Here is a 21,025-nt window from a genome sequence, read left to right on the forward strand (position 1 = left end):
TTGAAATTTCCCTGATAACACATGATGTTATTTTCCACCTTTCCTTTTTTTTTTTTTTTTTTTTTGATGAGGTATCTGTTAATTGATCTATATATTCATCAGTTTTTTTATGGTTGAGTTTTAAGAGTTCTTTATATATTTGGGATACCACCTTTCAAAAGTATTTTTCTACCAGTCTGTGGATTGTTTTTTGTTCTTTTGACATTGTCTTTCAAAAAGTAGAAATCTTAAATTTTAAGATTTTAAGTTTAAATTTTAATTTAAATTTTATTTAAATTAAATAGTAATTTTAATTTAAAGTCCAGTTTAGTAAGTCTTTTTCTTTTATGGTTCATGCCTTTGGTGTTGTATCTAAAAAGTCATTGTCAAGCCTAAGGTCATTTCGATTTTCTATGTTCTAGGAGATGTATACTTTACATTTAAGTCTGTGATTCATTTTGAGTTAACCTTTGTGATGGATTTAAGGTCTGTGCTAGATCCCTGTTTACTGAACATGTACATCCACTTCCAATTGCAATCTATAGCTGTCCATCCTATCCCATGGATTGATGGTGTTGCTGAATTCAAATATGTTGCTACTGATTTCTCTGCACCCATTTCTGATAGAAGGAGGTTGAGGTATCCAACTATGATGGTGGATTCATGTATTTCTCCTGGTGATTCTATCAATTTCACCCTACGTATTATATTGGGATGCCCCATTGTTAGTGCACATGTACCTAAGGATTGTTATGTCTCTTTGGAGAATTGACCTCTTTATAAGTATATAATGCTCTTATTTATTCCTGATAACATTCCTGATTCTGAAGTCTACTCTTTCTGAAACTAATATAGTTTACTTCCACTTTCTTTTCATCAGTATCATCCATTCACTTACCTGTGTGTTTATATTTAAAGTGAATTTCTTATAAACAATGTATAGTTGGGTCTTACTTTTTAATCCATTTTTGAGGATCTTTGTCTTAAAGATGCACTTAGGCTACTCATGTTCAAAGTGATTAGAGTTGAATTAATATCTACCATGTTTGTTAACTGTTTTTTTATGTGTTGCTTTTATCCTTTGTTCCTTTTTTTTTTTTTTTTGTCTTCCACTCTATTCCTGCCTTTCGAGGTTTTACTTGAACATTTTATATTTCATTTTCTCTCATTTCTTAGTATGTGGATTATGTCTTTTTCACTTTTCTCTGCTGGTTGCCCCACAGTTTGCAATAATGAATCTAAGTTCGCTTTTGTATCACCTGTATCACTGCATAAAGTGAAAGTGAAGTCGCTCAGTTTTGTCCAACACCTTGCAACCCCATGGACTATAGCCTACAAGGCTTCTCCGTCTGTGGGATTTTTCAGGCAAGACTACTAGAGTGGGTTGCCATTTCCTTCTCCAGGGGATCTTCCTGACCTAGGGATTGAACCTGGGTCTCCCACATTGCAGGCAGATGCTTCACTCTGGGAGCCACCAGGGAAGCCCTGGTGTCCTTGCATAGATAGTATGAATTCCTTATACAGACATACCTCAGAGATGAAGCAGTTTCAGTTCCAGACCACTGCAATAAGGCAAATCTCACAATAAAGTAAGCCACAGAAATTTTTGGTTTCTCAGTGTATATAAAAGCGATGTTTTTATACTGTAGTCTATTAAGTGTGCAATAGCATTTCTAAGAATATACATAATTTAAAATACTTTATTGCTAAAAATTCCAGCCATCATTTGAGCCTTCAGCACATCATAATCTTTTTGTAATATTAATATTAAAGATCACTGATCACAGATCAACATAACAAACATAATTATAATGAAATAGTTTGAAATATTGTGAGAATTACCAAAATGTGACAGAGTCAAAAAGTGAGCAAAAGTTATTGGAAGAATGCTGCTAATAGACTTGCTCAATGCAAAGTTGCTAAAATTCTTCAATTTGTAAGAAAAAAACATATATATTAATGGCAAAAATATCAAGGATGCCTGTAAGGATAAAATGCTCCTAAATTTTTCCTCTTATTCCTCATATCACTGCTCTCATTCATTTTACTTTATACATTAGAATATGTAAGCAGGGGTGTGTGCACACACTTAAATCATACATAAGTATACATAATCCGATATCGTTCCTTGTTACATAAACGAAGAATAAGAAAAATAACAGGTTTTATTTTACCTTCACTTATTTCTTCTTTGGGGCTTCCCTGGTGGATCGGACAGAAAAGAATCTGCTAGGAGTGCAGGAGGCCTGGGTTTTATCCCTGGGTGGGGAAGATCCCCTGGAGGAGGAAATGGCAACCAACTCCAGTATCCTTGCCTGGAGAATTCCATGGACAGAGGAGCCTGGTGGGTTACAGTCCATGGAATCGCAAAGAGTCAGACACAACTGAGCGACTTCACGTCACTCACTTCATACTTTATCACTGGAGAAGGAAATGGCAACCCACTCCAGTATTCTCGCCTGGAGAATCCCATGGACAGAGGAGCCTGGTGGGCCGTGGTCCATGGGGTCGCAGAGAGTCGGACACAGCTGATGTGACTAAGCACGCACGCATGCCTTCTTCATATAGATCTTTTTTTCTGGCGTATATCATTTCCCTTTTCTCCAATTAACTTCTTGCGAGGTAGACCAATAGCAACAAAGTCCCTCAATTTTCACTTCTCCCTCTTCTTCCTTTCATGGTTTCTGAAGAGAAGTCAGTTTAATTCTGCGTTTCTTCTTCTAAAAGTAAGCTGTCACCCCCCTTCTTCCCCTGCACCACTGACTTGCTTCAGGATTTGAATATACTATGCCTAAGTGTACTTTGGGGGGGGGGATTTATTCTGCTATGTGTTCTCTATGTTTCCTTAGGTTTGGCATTAATTAAGAGAAAATACTCAGTCGTTATTTTTTCAAATATTTTTTCTGTTTCTCTCTCTCTCTTTTTCTGATATTCCCATCACATATATGTTGCACTTCTGTAGGTGTCCCACAATTCTTGGATATGAGAATATCCTTTATTTTAGTGTTTACTTGTTTGCTTTTCTAATTTGGTAGCTTCTGTTGACATATTCTCAAGCTCAGAGATTCTTACTTCAGCTGTGTTCAGTCTGCTAACAAGCCCATCAAAGACATCCTTCATTTCTGTTAAAAATTTTTGATCACTAGCAGTTATTTGGTTCTTTTGTAGAATTTCTATCTCACTACTTACATAGTCTTTGTATTCTTGCATGCTGCCTACTTTATCTCTTCGAGCTCTTCCCAAAGTAATCACAATTATTTTCAATTCCTCATCTGATATTTCCAACATTTATGCTACTATTATGATATTCCAACATGTGATCCTGAGGCTTATTTTGCCTTTTCATATTGCGTTTTCTACTTTAGTGTGTCTTGTAATTTTTTTCTCATAGTTAGACATCATGTACTGCATAAAAAGAAGGAGTATAAATAGGCCTTTAAAAATATTATGTTTAGGTGTGTGAGTAGCTGTGCATTTTATAGTTCTATGATGAGGTCTTTCAGTGAGCCTTTGCCTCTGGGCTATGAACTTCACACATGCTTCTCAGTTTTTTGCTTCTTTTTTTTCTTTTAAATTTTTTCCTTCCCCTTGATAGAATGGCTGGAGTTAGGTATTTCTTGTCCCATAGGTTAGTTAGGCTCTGATAAATTCCCAGCAGGTTAAACTCTAGCTAAATAGTTTCTCTTGAGGGAAGATGTTAAAAACAGAATGCTTATGAAGAGATTTTTCTCTTGAGAATGACTATGAAAACCTAGTAGAGCTTCAGGAATTAAAACTGACCCCATTCTTGGGGACTTCTGATGACTGAGTCCTATTAGAAGGTTCACCTCTCAGACTTGCCCACACTGAGCCCCCAGCGATCTCAATTGCAGCTCACAGTTTCCTGCCTCAGCACCAGTTCCAAGAAAGGTTTCTGTTCTGGTTTGGTTGTGATTTTTGTGTTGGCCTCTTTTTCTCTGATTAAGGAGGCAGCAGTTTGGTTTGTGAACTCACTTCTCTTATGGATCTAAGAAGTTTTTGACTTTTGGCTTATTTAACTTTTTAGTTGTTGTTAAGATGGAGTGATAAAATCTAAACCCCTAACATTCTGTACAGAAAACTGGAACTTATCACTGATTCTTCAACATCCCTTCTGTTCAAGCCCTTTTCCATGAAATGTTGCATTTCATCCTATCAAGACAGAACATATTTCCAGGTCCCTAGACTTGTGTTTGGTCATAAGACCGACTTTTTCACTGTAATGTGTGAAAGAAACTCAACCAAGGCATTGTTAAAACAACTTTTTATGCAAAATTGCCAGGCATGCAAAGTTTTCTTCAGAGCATTCTAACTTAAGCAGGGAGAAGAAACCATTTTACAAGGCTTTAACATACAGGGACCAATCTAAGTTCAGTTAGGCTTAGAAGGAAAGAGGAGCCAAAGTAGAGCTAATTTTAGAAATGAGAATTGAAGAATTATTCTTGTGGGTTTGTACCCATTGGTCAGGGTGCATGGAGTTTAAATAACTCTGCAGTATTTGTTTATACATGGGAAGAAGCCAGGGTCAGGGTTAGTAGTTTAAGGTGAAGTCCCAAATGGTAGTAGGCATATTTTCTTATTTAGAAGATAATTGTTAGTCTAACTCTCATGCTGGGAAAATATTTATTTGGTGAATGGCTGGCATAATGTATATTTATTTTTGTCCAAACAATCATACTATTCCAATGAAGTTCATTTTAACAAGAAGATATTTTTTAAATGTGTAATATGTTGAGACACTTAAAAAGACATGGTCTGTAAGTGTCCAGTAAATCTATTTTGACTCTAATTAAAATATAAGAAACTTAATTTATTTCATTGAATCCCACCGAATTATTGCTAACTTGGAAAGTTTGCATAAATAAACATATATTGGAAAGGCCTTTGGAAAAAAGACACGTATCTAATCAAATACTTTAGGAAATGCACTTCTCTGAGCTCCTGGGACTTATCCTGCTCTTCCCTTTCCACATGTGAACCCCTGCCTCCTCCAGGCTCCACCCCCACCCCACCCAGTGGTGTTCGGGACCACCACCTCCTCACCTGTCGGATCTCGGACCCCACATCACTCTTGTACTCTCTGTATTCCTGATGCACCCTACGTTCTCCCATGAATGTACTTCAGGGCCTTTAAAGCTACTTCCTGTTCACTGTTCACATTCACATACTCAAGAGCAACTAAAGTGAAGTTTAAGGTTTAACATTCATGTTGACTTTATTTCTAGTTTCACAGCACGAGGATTTAGCCTTTTGGAATTCTAGCTTACTATATTAAGTTTCCTTTATTAGACTTCACTGTTATAGGTACCGAGTTTAACTTTTACTTCTTTTGCCTACAAGGTTTTCAAAATAAAAGTTCAAATGGTCTAGGATGAGTGAATGTCATCTGGGTAAAAACAGCTTTAATCCTTGCTTACACACCTGGTGTTTCTGCTTCCATTTTAGTTTCATCTTAGAAATTTCTTTTTATCTTTTTCTGTTACTCCTGCTTTTTAAGAAAAATGTAAAAAAGTGTTCCATATGGTAGTTTAAATTATTTTTGGTGAGGGAAGGGTGATATGAATAACAGTGATTATCAGAATGCATAAACTCCTTTACACTGTCTCTAAGATCAGCAAATTTCTAAATTTACAACGTTAGTACTTTATATTCAGGAAAAGTAAACATAGTTAACCTTGTACGTTGAAAGGTAGATGAAGGCTTATTAGCCCATCTTACTATCTGAATAAGCTTTCTGTACTTAGAGCTTTTAGTGACTTCTATTTGTAGTTCTTTTGAGGATCTTGTTGAGTTTAGGTATGTTCTTTCTTGTAATATTATTGCTTGAGTGATAGGAGTAATCCTGTTCCTTTTTGTATAATCAGAGCAAGTCCTACAACTTCCTACAACTCTCAGGAAATGCTGCTGACATCTCACATGTATGAGAATGTGGTTAGAGATGGGTGAATTAAAGTGGGATGCCTACAACTAGTGGAGTGAACATCATTGCAGGAAAATAGTAAATATGTATTATAGTACAGGAAGAGAATAGCATAAACTGTAATTTACAAACTCATTCTCCATTCATTCAGTACCAGAGATTTCACACTAAAAAAAAGATCCTACTTCCTGATTTGAAGTGACAAGTAGAATCAAAAGATTAGAGTGGCAGAGTTTGCCTGAATTTGGTATCAACAATGGTAAAAAATAGAAGGGGGAAAAACCGTAAATCTGGCTAACAGCATGGTTGCTGTAGGGCAGCACCTGGTGGGTGTGATTCTGATGCCCCTGGAAGACCCTTCAATAATGAAGAAACAACAAACATTCAGAGGTAGGAGGGAAGGGTAAGTGGAAATTATGGGACCAAGATGGGGGGACATATTTATCAAGAGCCTGACTTCCACAGGCCAGATATCCTACTAGATGCTAGGGGTACATACTAAGTGAAACCTGTTTCCCACCTTCATAAAATTCCAGTCCAACATAGGAGATATTCATGAAATAATTAAGGGTGAACATGCTACAAAGGAAACATGTATTTCCTGGCATGGATTAGGAGAATTATCTAAGTAGTCTCAAACTATTTTTATTCTACAAAATTTCATGTCACGCTAACTCTATCATTCATTGCATGGGTTTTAATATCCTAAAGAGTCTCATTTTTTTTATTCTTAACTAAAGATGCATTGAATAGTTTATGTGAATTCACTTTCAGAAGGCAACATGCTTTCTGAACTTTTGGCTCATGTCACTAAAATGAACTTAATCTATTTTCTTGTAGCACAACATATACAAACCCACAGAAAACTTACTAAATTCATTTGGAACATCCATAATCCAATTTAGGAAAGTAGTGCTTGTTTTTTACTAGGTATCCAATCAAATTATATACTCTACCCCAAATTCAGCTCACTTAGGCTTGTTAGAATGTTTCTCTTAGAATCCATTTGTGCTATTTATGGTAGACATTTCATGCCAGGATGTAGTGTGGAAAGGAATCAAAACAGATGAAAGAAACATTTTTTCTTGTCTAATTAACTGAGTTTACAAATAGTTTCATGATATGATCTAGTCCCTTTTGTTACCTGAGGGTAACCAATGGACACAGAATCCACCAATGTGCTGAGCTTCTTGTCTAAGTACTGGTGGTTTCATTATCAACAGCCTGTTGACAGAACCCTAAAAGGTCTCAGGTTGCCCATGACCTATGATCTGACTGCTATGAGAATGCAAAATGTACTTTCTAAACTCAGGAGGTCATGAGGCAATGGTGGACAGAGTTATTTTGCTGGAGTATATGGACCCACTTCTTAGAAAGCTACAGATGCTGACCCCAGATTTGCTTCCTGAAAACCTTTCTTGTGTTCATTCAGATAGTAAGTGATATTGAGGAAAAGCAGCATAGTCAATTTTCCCACATGTCTTTTCACATACATGACTTCTATTTTCTTGCTGACAACTTTTACATATAAGAATTTATATGATATGCATGCCTAGATGATACACACAAGCACACATACATTAAAAACAGAATCACTTTGTTTTGTTTATGGTTTCCTTTGCTATGTAAAAGCTTTTGCATTTAATTAGGTCTCATTTATTTTTGTGTATGGTTTTAGAGAATATTCTAGTTTGCAAGTAGCTGTGCAGTTTCCCAGCACCACATTGAACAGACTGTCTTCTTGATTGTACATTCTTGCCTCCTCTGTCATAGATTAACTGACCATAGTTTACTTCTGGGCTTTTGATTCTGTTCAATTGATTATATTTGTTTTTGTGCCAGTACCATACTGTCTTGATCATTGCAGATTTGTAGTATAGTCTGAAATCTGGGAGCCTGATTCCTCCAGCACATTTTTTATTCCCCCTCAAGATGGCTCTGGCTATTCAAGGTCTTTGTGTTTCCAAACAAATTAAACATTTTTTTTTTTTGCTTTAGTTCTATGAAAAATGCCATTGGTAATTTGATATAGATTGCACTGAATCTGTAGATTGCCTTGGAAAATATAGTCATTTTGAAAATATTTGTTTCTTCCATTTCAAGAACATGGTATATCTCTCCATCTCTTCGTTTCATCTTTGATTTCTTTTATTAGCATCTTATAGTTTTTGGAGTACAGGTTTCTTTGCCTCCATTCAGTTCAGTCATTCAATCATGTCCAACTCTTTGTGACCCCATGGACTTCAGCATGCCAGGCTTCCCTGTCCATCACCAACTCCCGGAGTTTACTCAAACTCATGTCCATTGAGTTGGTGATGCCATCCAACCATCTCATCCTCTGTCATCCCCTTCTACTCCTGCCCCCAATCCCTCCAAGCATCAGGGTCTTTTCCAATGAGTCAACTCTTCACATCAGGTGGCCAAAGTATTGGAGTTTCAGCTTCAGCAATCAGTCCTTCCAGTGAACACTCAGGACTGATCTCCTTTAGGATGGACTGGCTGGATTTCTTTGCAGTCCAAAGGACTCAAGAGTTTTTTCCAACACCACAATTCAAAAGCATCAATTCTTTAGTGCCCAGCTTTCTTTATAGTCCAACTCTCACATCCATACATGAATACTGGAAAAACCATAGCTTTTACTAGATGGACATTTGTTGGCAAAGTAGTCTCTGCTTTTTAATATGCTGTCTAGGTTGATCATAGCTTTTGATCAATGCAAAGAAATAAAGGAAAACAAGATTTAGAGATCTCTTCAAGAAAATTAAAGATATCAAGGAAACATGCAAAGATGGGCACAATAAAGGACAAAAATGGTATGGACCTAACAGAAGCAGAAGATATTAAGAAGAGGTGGCAAGAATACACAGAAGAACTACACAGAAAAAATCTTCATGACCCAGATAACCACAACGGTGTGATCACTCCCCTAAAACCAGACATCCTGGAATGTGAAGTCAAGTGGGCCTTAGGAAGCATCACTACAGACAAAGCTAGTGGAGGTGATGAAATTCTAGTTGAGCTATTTCAAATCCTAGAAGATGATACTGTGAAAGTGCTGCACTCAATATGCCAGCAAATTTGGAAAACTCAGCAGGGGCCAAAGGACTGGAAAAGGTCAGTTTTCATTCTAATCCCAAAGAAAAGCAATGCCAAAGAATGTTCAAACTACCACACAATTGCACTCATCTCACACACTAGCACAGTAATGGTCAAAATCCTCCAAGCCAGGGTTCAACAGTATGTGAACCGAGAACTTCCAGGTATTCGAGCTGGATTTAGAAAAGGCAGAGGAACCAGAAATCAAATTGCCATCTGCAGGATCATAGGAAAAGAGCGGTCCAGAAAAACATCTACTTCTGCTTTATTGACTTTGCTGAAGTCTTTGATTGTGTAGATCACTACAAACTGGAAAATTCTTCAAGAGATGGGAATACCAGACCACCTGACCTATCTCCTGAGATATCTGTATGCTGGTCAGGAAGCAACAGTAGAACTGGATGTGGAACAACAGACTAGTTCCAAATCGGGAAAGGAGTACATCAAGGCTGTATATTGTCACCCTGCTTATTAACTTCTATACAGAGTACATCATAGGTAATCCCAGGCTGGATGAAGCACAAGCTGGAATCAAGATTGCCGGGAGAAATATCAATAACCTCAGATATACAGATGACGCCACCCTTATGGCAGAAAGTGAAGAACTAAACAGCCTCTTGATGAAAGTGAAAGAGGAGAGTGAAAACATTGGCTTAAAACTCAACATTCAGAAAACTAAGATCATGGCATCTGGTCCCATCACTTCATGGCAAACAGATGGGGAAACAATGGAAACAGTGACAGACTTTATTTTGGGGGGCTCCAAAATCACTGCAGATGGTGACTGCAACCACGAAATTAAAAGAGGCTTGCTCCTCGGAAGAAAAGCTATGATCAAACTAGACAGAACCATGTTAACTCTTCTCTATTCCCACTGCACACTCATAACATAAGTATAAAATGCCCTTCTGACTTTCTGCATAGTGACACTCTTCTGTTGCAGCACTGGAAGTGATTTTACTTTCTGCGTGACAGACAAAGGCATTAAACTTAATTCAGAAAGCTAAGACTGGCATAAGTTTCAGAGTCATTAGTTCAAACCTTGGCAGATCCAATGCCTCTGCAAAGCTCTGTCTTCAAGCACTCAAGCAGCACAGTTAGTAGTCAAGGGAGTTAGCAGAGAGCCTAAGAGGCACCCCACACACTTCTTGTTTTCTTTCTTGTCAAATAACCAAAGGGGAAATCTACCTCTTTTCATTGGGGTTATTACATCTGATTGCAACACATACTGAGGGCTGATATTTGAAACTTGTAATAAACATACCCTTAGGATATTAACACTGAGCAAGATATAAAGTATAAGTATGTTAGTAGCACATTACAGGTCCACTCAAATCAACGTTTGAGTACATTTGAAAGTGTTCATTAGAAATTTACATAAATTTACTATCTGCTGTGCTGTTTTAAGAAGATAACACAAATGATACCTTACTAAAAAAAATGTGTATTAGTCAATTTTGAAATTCAGACATGTAGCTTAACAGGAATTCTTCATACATCAAATGCTATTATTTATATATTTAACATCCTATAGAGACTTATTTTAAATACAGAGTGGCTCTTTGGATGCTGAATTATGTATTTTTAGAGTTGTATGATAACATGGATGGATATATACTTTGCTGTAGAATACTGAGTAGTTAGAATTGAGTGACACATCACAGAACTACATGCAGAGTATAAATATAAACTGATAGTATTTAGATATATATCTTTTCATTGGTGAGAGTGTCATCCAAAGAGGTCTTCTGACCTTATTGTTTCCCATCAATTCCTTCATGCCTACACATGCTATTATAATACTGATCCTTGGGTTCGGAAGATCCACTGGAGAAGGAAATGGCAGCCTACTCCAGTACTCTTGCCTGGGAAATCCCATGACAGAGGATCCTGGTGGGCTACTGTTCTTGGGGTTGCAAGGAGTCAGACATGATTTAGAAACTAAACAACAACAATAACAATAGGAATGAAAACTGCTATTATTCAGGGAATAAGCATCTGATTTAAGATTAAACTGTGCATCTTGGGCCAGAAATTAGGCTTCCAAATCACTCAAATCTCAGGTCACATAAATTTCCTCACTGTGTTTTGTTTATTTCATATGCACGGCCTCTGCTGAAACCTTTTACTTTAGGCCATTTCGGTATTTCCTTCTGAAGCCTTCACCATGCACAAGATAGAACTCGGCACACAAACTCTGCTTGCTCTTTCAGATAATTCTCAGCTGATGTGACCACAAATTATAATCTGCTTTTAATGGCTTTATACATTTTAATTAGTCTAAAATTCTTTATTGAGAATGTCATTATGAAAATGGCCCGAACATTCTAAAATAAAGGTGTAGGACACTGCAAAAACCTTAGATTCTAATACATTTTACCCCCTAGGCCTTAGTTTACATGTGTACAAATAACTGTCCTGATTATCAAAGTTGTCTCTGAGGATTAAATATGAATGCGTTTGTAAGTGTTTTGGACATTGTGGTTATTTTTAGCTCTTGATCAGAAATTGCCACTGCCACAAAATGAGCTGTTTTCTTTAGTCTGTAATTTGAGAAACTATAGACAGATGCTCAGAATATTTTTAAAATGAATACATTTCTCAGGCCTTCACTCTAGATTAAGCTGCTCCAGCTGCTGCCCTTGTACCTGCCACTGATTTATCCAAATCCTTTCTCTTATATTTAAATATTAGGAATTCGCCTATTTTAATGGCAAATGCCAACTGCTACAGAAAGCTTTTTTTAACCCCTCCAGCTGGATGGCATAAATTGATTCAATATGTATGTTGAGAATTTATATTGTGCCTGACCCTGTGGCAGGGCTGTATATTCTTTTTTTTGATCTCCCTTAGTATGTTTTCTGTGTTTTCTTTAGGAAACATGTCCTGCTCTCCCTCAAATTATTTACTAAAGCATATGTCTCCTTTCTTACTGTAGTGCATGAGCTCCTAAAAGCCACACTCAGTACTTAATTTATGTTCATATTTACTGAAACACCTTTTATAGTACTTCGCAATGAATCCTTAATAGGAAGCTTCTGAATGTATCAATGAATGAATGGATAAATGAATGTAATTCCTTAGCTTCATTTTTCTTGATATTTCTGCCTCCAAGCATAGCTCTGTTTTTATTCTTTTTTCAACATATTAGAGTGACAGTCTTAAAAAGTAGAATAGTTGTGTGCAATACAAAATTATTTGTTTACTAAGGTCATTTTTATAATTAACATAAGTTTCCTCCCACTTTTCTGACAATGTCCTCTTTCAGGCTTTTCTTTATTAGTCTGCTCTTTAAATGTCCATGTTTCTTGGGTTCTAATTTTGGAGCTACTTTGCCTTGTTTTCCCCATACTTCTTTGAGAGGTTTCACCCATTCCCATTTTCAATTATACTTAGTTAAGAATGAACTTCACATCTGTAATTCAGATCCAAAGTCTTCTTCTAGATCTTCTGTTTATCCCATTCCCTATGGCTCGAGATCACTGGGATGACCCAAGGAACATCCTTTTCAATATGTCCAACTCATCATCTCTGATACCTACTGCCCTGCCTCCAGCTCCACATTGGTTTTCCTTTTTGAAATTTATTGTGCAATAAAATGATACATGGAGCTGCCAGTCAGTTGCCCAGGACAGATCCCTGGGCACTGTTCCTAACTCTGGATTTTCCCTTTTCTGCTATTAACACTGAAATATTAATATGTCTCTGGAATCCACTCACCTCATTCTGCTCTCAATGACACTTTACTACTTACGGTTTTTATCATCTCTTTCAAATACCACATTAATATCTACTAACTACAGTATAGTATTCCTCTGTAATAGACCCTGATCTCCTATCATGTACCCCATTAGAGCCAAGGAAATGTTCCTCAAGATAAAATCTGCTGATGAAGATCCTCTGCTTAAAAGCCTACCACAGAGCCCCTACTGTGCTTAGAATAGCATCCAAACCCCTTTAATAATGTTTACAAGGTCCTATGTAATCTACTATCTACTCACTTCTCATCTCTCTTCACCAGTTTCCCCTAAGTGTGCTCACAATTTGGTTCCTGGAACACATTTTGCTCTCTTCGTTCCATGTGTGAACCCCTGCCTGCTCCAGCTTCACTCCCACCCAGTAGTGGTGCTGGAATTCCCCTCTTCATCTTTCAGATCTTAGACCCCATGTCACTCTCGCTCTCTGTGTATTCCCAGTAAAGTACTTCTTCATTATTTCCCACATTCATATGCTCTTCACTGAATCTTAACTCTGTCTTTTATATTTACATTGCAAGTTTTCTCTTAAGACATTAAACGGTACTGCATGATAGCTAACATATCATTGCATCTGCAGATACATTTGTGTTGTTACTTGCTCAGTTCATCTGATTATATATATATGAAATAATTTTTAAAACATTCTTTATGATCTCATATTGGGCTTGTGCATACTATTTAATGATTAGTTGTGGTTAGCATCAAATACATCAGCTTATAATTTCAGTAGGGCACCATTTAATATTTTGGAAAGGGCATTTTTAAAATTATGAGAGATATACCAACTAAGGAAATAGCACTGAATTTCTGCCAAAATTTTCTTAGATCCTGAGAATAACATGTGTGTGTGTGTGCTCAGTCGCTCAGTTGTGTCCGACTCTTTGTGACCTCACAGATTGTTGCCCACCAGGCTTCTCCGTCCATGGAATTTCCCAGGCAAGAATACTGGAGTGGGTTGCCATTTCCTTCTCCAGAGGATCTTCTGGACCCAGGAGTCAAGAATAACTTTTAATTGTAGAATAACTATAACTTTTCAAATGAACCTATTCTAGAATTTCCATCTTTGATTTTAAAATACATTCCATCTTAAGTACTGAAACAACCTTGTTCACTTTCCTGAGACAAATTGATGATCATATTTTCTACCTCTCAGCATTTCATAGCATGATCCTACACACTTTTGTGGGTTCAGAATAATTTGCACAAATGTACATGGTTAAAAAAGTGACTAAAGATGAAAATGTGTACATTTTGCCATTTTCTCCTTTTGTTAGAGTAAAGCTGCTCTATATTGTCCTTGAATAAGTCAGATTTCTTTTTTGTACAGAAGACAAATGAGGATGGTGATTTAAACTGAGGCAGACTAGGCCTTTCCAATTGACAGCTATAACCTTGTATAACTAAATCTATCAGAGACATCCTGTTATAGATAAAGTGCTGAATGTTTTCATTTCCTTTTTTGTAAAAGAGGTCAGAATGTCCAACTGGCAGTATCTTGGAGCTCAAAGGAGGTTTGTAATGTTATTCTCCATCTAGTAAGATGTATCAGGACTGTTTATTGAAACATAGAACAAGGTCTTGACCTTTTTTGACTTTTTACAAAACTTTACATAGAGATAGAGTAGAAAAATTCCTACCAAACTAAAGTAACTAGAAGATATCTGTCAGGCTGACACATTTTGTGTGCTGTAAATCCTAGAATACATTTAATTGAAAATATTTACTAATATTAAGGAGTGGCAAGATACTTTCACCTTTGTTCAGTAAGTTGCTAATATGTAAAAATATATAAATATCTTTTTCAATATAATTGCATCATTAAATTATTGAATTGCATGCATATGACATATCAACAGTGCTAAGGAATTGGATTGACAGATGCTTTTTATTTTAGTCAGGAAAAAGATATACAATTTCAGTAAATAACAAAAGGCTTTTTAAAGCTCCCTTTAAAGAACACAAATTAACAACACTATGGAGAAAGTTTCCAGGATTCTTTGTTATGTACACATGAACCACTCAAAGTCAAAATACTGCTTTAAATTCATGAGGAAAATTAGGACAGAAGAAATACAGTTTTGAATCTCTACCAAAAAAAAGGGTTCAGGAGGATCAAGATCACAAAAATAACTAAAGGTGGCATTGCTAAGATAAGAAAATCAGCATTATGCCCTGCAAAGCAGCAGTGCCCTTGAAAATATAACAGCCTGGATTAGCTACAACTACTACATGGTGAAAAACATAGAAATCCTAAAAACAGTTTCTATTCTTTTATAGGAGCACTAGTTATAATTGAGTGTTACCAACAGGTGAGGATAGAAATTCATTTCTTGGAAAATAATATGAATATTTTTCCAAGAAAGAAATCATCTATTATTTTTAATAGGATAATAAGAATTATGAAAAACAAATTTATAGAATTTCCTCCCCCAAAACATCATTATATCTGTTCTAATCTGATAATACATGCAAAATGTCTGCAATTTAAGATAGAAAAAATGCTATTACAAACAGTTTCTACATCTTTTATCCTCATCTTCCTTTTAAAAAACTTACAAAAGTTCCCTTTTGCATCTTAAAGAGTTAGTCATTCAGTCATGTCCTACTCTTGGTGTCTCCATGGACCCCGTAGCTCTCCAGTCTCCTCTGTCCATGGAATTCTCCAGGTAAGAATACTGGAGAGGGTAGCAATTCCCTTCTCCAAGGCATTTTCCTGATCCAGTGATAAACCCTGTTTCCAGCATTGCAGGCAGATTCTTTACCATCTGAGCCACTCTCAATTAAAATTTCATTGCCATCATTTAGTTGAGGCTACCTCAAATGACCTATGTTTCCTAATAGTAAAGAGGATTAATACCCATAAATTAATTGAATTTATCACATTCCATACAAAATTCTAAGCATTCCACAGGCAATTTTGGTCCAGAACTCTCAACCTTAAATATGACTCTAAATGACATTGCTTCTTTGGGATGTGTGTTTTCTTCTATTTCTGTGGTATATATTCTGATTGTACATACTGTAAAATATTTCATGAGTGAAAGTCAATTAGCTTGGGGGTAAATTTGGAAATCAAAAAGACATTTCTGGTCTATTTTTTATTACATATATGGGAGTTCTTAAGACCAAATAAATTATTTTTCTCTTTTCATAGAATGGCTCAGAGAAGAGAAACAACTGAAATTGATGGTAATGCAAATTATTGGAAAGTAAAGAGGTCAGACAGGTGATGTTTTCTATTAATAGCTAGAAAGTTCACTTCCTATTTTAAAGATAATTAACTGTCTGAAGAAGTTTCATAAATTTTTCAGCACTTATATCTTTGAATTTATAGAAGGTAAAATGAACTGTAAGTAACACGGTGCAAATTTTGTGAAACTTGAAGGTCCCATCAATATCAAGTTTATTTTCCCTCAATCTTTTCACTTTTGTCATATTTTTGGATCTTCCAGTTTCCTTCAGTTTTTCAAATCTTATCCATCTTTATCCCCATTTTTATTTTTCTTTTTCCTTTGCTCCAGGGAAAGGAACAAAGGCTAAGCAGCTCTCTACTTTTATTAAGAATATCATTCTGTAAATGATCAAAAAAACAACATTTACCAGAAATGCATGTGGCGTGTGCATGTGAACCTATATTGATTTCTGCTCCACCCCCACCCCTTATTATATTGTAAGCCCTTTAAGTGCAGTGTCCATATTGCATTTTTCTCTATCACTCAGGCTAAGATGCTGTTGGTAGTTTCTAAATATTTGTAATTGCTAGATTCATAAAACAAGTAGCCCTTGGATTACTCATCTTAATGAATCCCACCTCAGTGCATCAGGATGAATCTCACCAGGGTAGCAGCAACTCTCACTTTAAATTCAACCTGATTTTAGTATTCAACAGCAGCTTTGCCTTGACCTTTCCTCGTAATTGCCTGAAGACATCTTCAATGATTACATGGTTCACTCTGAGGCATTCTCTGTTAGTGTCCTATAAATCATTGATCTTATGACTAAAAAACCAAAAAAAAAAAAAAAGTTTGCCACTATTTTTTAAATAAAATGACTGGGTTATTCTATCCAAAATCAGGGTAGTTGTGCAGATATGATGTTTAATTTTATTTGTCAACTTGTCTGGGTCATGGTGACAAGATGTTTGGTCCAATATTGTTTTGGATGCTTCTGGGAGGGTGTTTTGGGAATAGATTAACATTTAAATTGGTAGACTTTGAGTAAAGTAAATGATGTGATACATGCCTGTCTTGCAAAAATGATTACCAAAATAAGGAATCCTTCACCTCCCATAATTACCATTTTGTTGCTGCTGTTGTTACGATTGGATCATTAAAACTCTTCTTATAGCAACTTTAAAGCATATGATACAATATTGTTAACCATACTTACCTGCTGTAATTCAGAACTTATATGTCTTGCAACTGGAAGTTTGTACCATTTAACCAATATCTTCTGATTTGCCTACTCCTCAGGCCCAGGCAACTGATTTTCTCTATTTCTATGAGTTTAATGTTTTTAGATTCCACATATAAATGTGACCATATAGTATTTTTCAGTCTCTGACTTATTTCACTTAGGATAATGCCCTCAAAGTCCATCCATGGCGTGGAATTTGGTGGGATTTCCTTCTTTTTTATGATAGTTTATATATATATATATATACATATATACATATGATATACATATATACATATTATATATGTATATATATATAAAGTGATTGCTCAGTTTAAAAAATGAATGAGAAATACAGGGGGAAGGTGATGGGCAGGTAAGGAAAGTGAGGATGGTAGATATTCTGAAAACTGATGAATAAGCGTTGTACATGAGTAACACAGGGTTGTTATGGGCTGAAATTATGTCCACTCAAAGTCCACATGTTGAAGTCATAATTCCTAGTATATATCAGAGTGTGTCTGTATTTGGAGACAGATCTTTAAAGAGGTAATTAAAATGAAGGCCTTAAGATGGACCCTAATCTGATCTGACTTGGTGTCCTTATAGGAAGAGGAAATTTGGACACATGAAAGGACTCCAGGTATACAGACAAGACGGAAGACGCGTGGAGACACAGTGAGAAGACTGGCCATTTGCAAGGTAAGCAGAGATACGTCAGAAGAACAAAACACGTCTAGAACCTTGGACTTGGAGCCTCTAGAACTGAGAGAAGATGTGTCTGTTGTTTTAGCCACCTAGTTTGTGGGACTTGGCTATGGCAATAGGAGCAGACTAAGGCCAGGTTTTATGATTTCTGCTCTCTTTTGACCCTCCAGGTGCATTCCACTCTACCCTTTTTTCGCCAACAAGAGACTGACCCTCCCTACCTCAGCTCTGAATTTCTGGTTGGTGCCGAGTATCTGGCTCTCACTGCACTCCTATAATCTTTTATTTTCTTTGCTCCTTCCACTCTGATATTAGTAAAGGCCCTCTGCTTTCCCTTGTTCCCTGGTGCCTCAACCTCTCATGTTCATTTGTTTACAACAGCCCACACCACCTGAGATGAAGACTGTTCCTATTAGAACCTGACTGGGGTTCTAATGGGGGCGGGGGGCTTAGGTATGTGGAGTAAGTGCTGGGCAGAGAATATAGAGATAAAATGCCATTTGGGGAAAATGGGTACAAGCATGTAGAATAGTTATCCTAAACTGGTGGAACTAAAGGGGCTCTCAGTAAGGTGTTTTTCAGCTGACCTGATTCATGTGGGGAAGTAATGAACTGAAAGGACGTAAAGCAAGTTCACTTGTACTTTCTCACGCTGCTTTCCTCCTGAGATTGTCAGGAGTCATGAGGTCTTACATATCATATATGTGTGTGTGTGTGTGTGTGTGTGTATACACATACTCACATATATGTATATGTGAAAGTGGAAGCCAGTCAGTCATGTCCAACTCTCTGTGACCCCATGGTCTACCCAGTCCATGGATTCTCCAGGCCAGAATACTGGAGTGGGTAGCCATTCCCTTCTCCAGGGGATCTTCCCGACCCAGGGATCGAACCCAGGTCTCCCACAGTGCAGACGGATTCTCTACCAGCTGAGCCACAAGGAAAGCCCCAAATGTATATGCATGTGTATGTATTGAGCACTCTTGTATCAGTCAGGGTTCTTAGAAAAAATGGCAATTATTTAGCTAGTTCAAGAAAAAACAACATTATAGGACACATAGTTACTCAAGGAATCATCTGTGGGACCTTCAAACTAGGCTTGGAGGCGTCCCCTGGGCCTAAAGCCCGGACTTCCCCAGTTCGGGCAGCCCACTGAAGCCACTGCTGTGCTTACACTGCCATCCGTGCAGGTACTGTGGGCCCTCCGGGAGCTTTCTCTGGGGGCTTCTGTCTCCTGCACAGCCCTCACCTGGATGGATCCAGTCAGCATCTACCATTTTGTCATGATTAGTTCTGTGGGTTAGGGTTCTCTCTGTTTTTCTAGCCCCTAGGTTCATTTCCGCATTACAACTACTCTTCCCTCTATCCAGAAAACCTTTCCCCTTTTCTTGACCCGACTCTCTTCTTTAAGCCCCCCGGGTCTTAGGCCAAATAGTTCTGCCACCAGGAATTCTTCTCTAAACAAATAGTTTAATACCCAGTGATTCCCCCTCATTTTATCCTATGTTTCATAGCAGTTATCACCATCTGAAGGGTTTCCCTGGTGGCTTAGAAGGTAAAGAATCTGCCTGGAATGCAGGACAACTGGGTTTAGTCCCTGGGTGGGGAAGATCCCCTGGAGAAGGAAATGGCAACCCACTCCAGTATTCTTGCCTGGAGAATCCCACGGACAGAGGAGCCTGGTGGGTCACAAAGAGTCAGATCTGACGGGGTGACTAACACTTTTCATTTTCATCACCATTTGAAACCACATGACTTTATTTTTATCGATTATATTTTGTCTATCACTCCCTTAATATTTAAATTATATTAGATCAGTTCTAAAAGACTATAGCTCTTCTATGTCTTGTTCATCTCTGTTTTCCTAGCTCGGAGAATAATGCCTGGCATGAATGGATGCTCCCAAAATGTTGTTGAATGAGTAAATGAAGTACTCTAGAGCTCTGGGGAAGCAGTGTCTAACTCTAATCACTGCCTAGGAGTGAGAGAAAGACTTCTCATGGGTGCTAACATTTGAATTAGACTATAAAGAATGAGGACTGTTTCAGACAGAGATAGAAAGATATCAGGCAGAAGGTAACAGTTGCTCAGAAGCCCAGAGTGATGAAAGGCAGACAGTGAGATGCTTAGTGAGCAGTTCAGGGTGCTGAGAGCAGAGAGTACATGTGAAATAGGAATGTTAGCCAAGTCTAAAGGCTGCTGGGGGTCCAGGCTGTCAAAGTTCTGTACATCAGGTTTAAAGTGTATTTATTTGACATTAGGACAGAAGATTGAAGTCTTTAAAGTAGGAGTTTGATAGGAATAGATTTGGTTCAAGGCAATGATTCCTAACGTGTGGCCTGTGTGCTTATTAGAGTTCTTAAGACACATTCAGGGGATCTGAAAAGTTAATACTAACATTATTTGCTTTTTTCCACTGATTTGTTATTTGTATTGATGTTTGAAATGTAACAATGAGTAAAACTAGGTGTCTTAGCCCACATCAACTTAGGAGCACCAAATAGTACTAGTAGTCTTTATATTCTTGCAGTTAAAAAGAAAGAGCCAGTGTCACTTAAGAATATCCTTGGTGAAATAATACACATTACTAGTTTTATTAAATCATGACTTTTCATATTATGTGTTGGGAAATGGGAAGTATACTTAATAGCATTTTTGATGGAAACCAATACTGTCTCAAGGAAAAACTTTTTTGTTAGAATATCTAGCTGAACTAGTTCTTTGAAAATAATTTTTACTTGAAAGAATAATAGATATATGGTTATAAATACTTGGATGTTTGACAGATGTACTGCAAAAACAAATGAAGTGAGGCTACCACTTCAAGGAAAACAACTTGAAGTATTTGTTGCAAATAATATTTGTGTTTTCATAGAAATATTGGAATTTTAGAAAATTTGTATTTGCCTCTGATATCTTAATGGATTCCTAATACTTAAAGTCATTTCTGATGAGATCAATGTAATTAAAGAATGCTATTTATTTGTATTTTATAATGAAAAGTGTCAACATTTCAAAGATTGGCATAATTCAATGAATTAATGTTTTCCAAAAGATTACTGCATGATGCTAAAACAAATGCTGCATGGTAAAGTCCTTTAAGATGTGAGATAAATCAGTGGGTTTTGATGGAAAAATTATAAACAATTAA

At 36.9% G+C, this 21,025-nt stretch overlaps 1 long non-coding RNA gene across 1 annotated transcript in view; it reads left to right on the forward strand.

The window, feature by feature from the left end:
• Window positions 1-21,025, forward strand: part of LOC139032218 (uncharacterized) — a 483,796-nt gene that overhangs the window by 371,784 nt on the left and 90,987 nt on the right. The window contains exon 3 of the long non-coding RNA XR_011484741.1: window positions 17,776-17,868. This is a non-coding gene — a long non-coding RNA (uncharacterized lncRNA). The remainder of the gene's footprint in view (window positions 1-17,775; window positions 17,869-21,025) is intronic.

The sequence above is a fragment of the Odocoileus virginianus genome, chromosome 3 (assembly GCF_023699985.2).
Source record: "Odocoileus virginianus isolate 20LAN1187 ecotype Illinois chromosome 3, Ovbor_1.2, whole genome shotgun sequence".
NCBI classification, from domain to species: domain Eukaryota; kingdom Metazoa; phylum Chordata; class Mammalia; order Artiodactyla; family Cervidae; genus Odocoileus; species Odocoileus virginianus.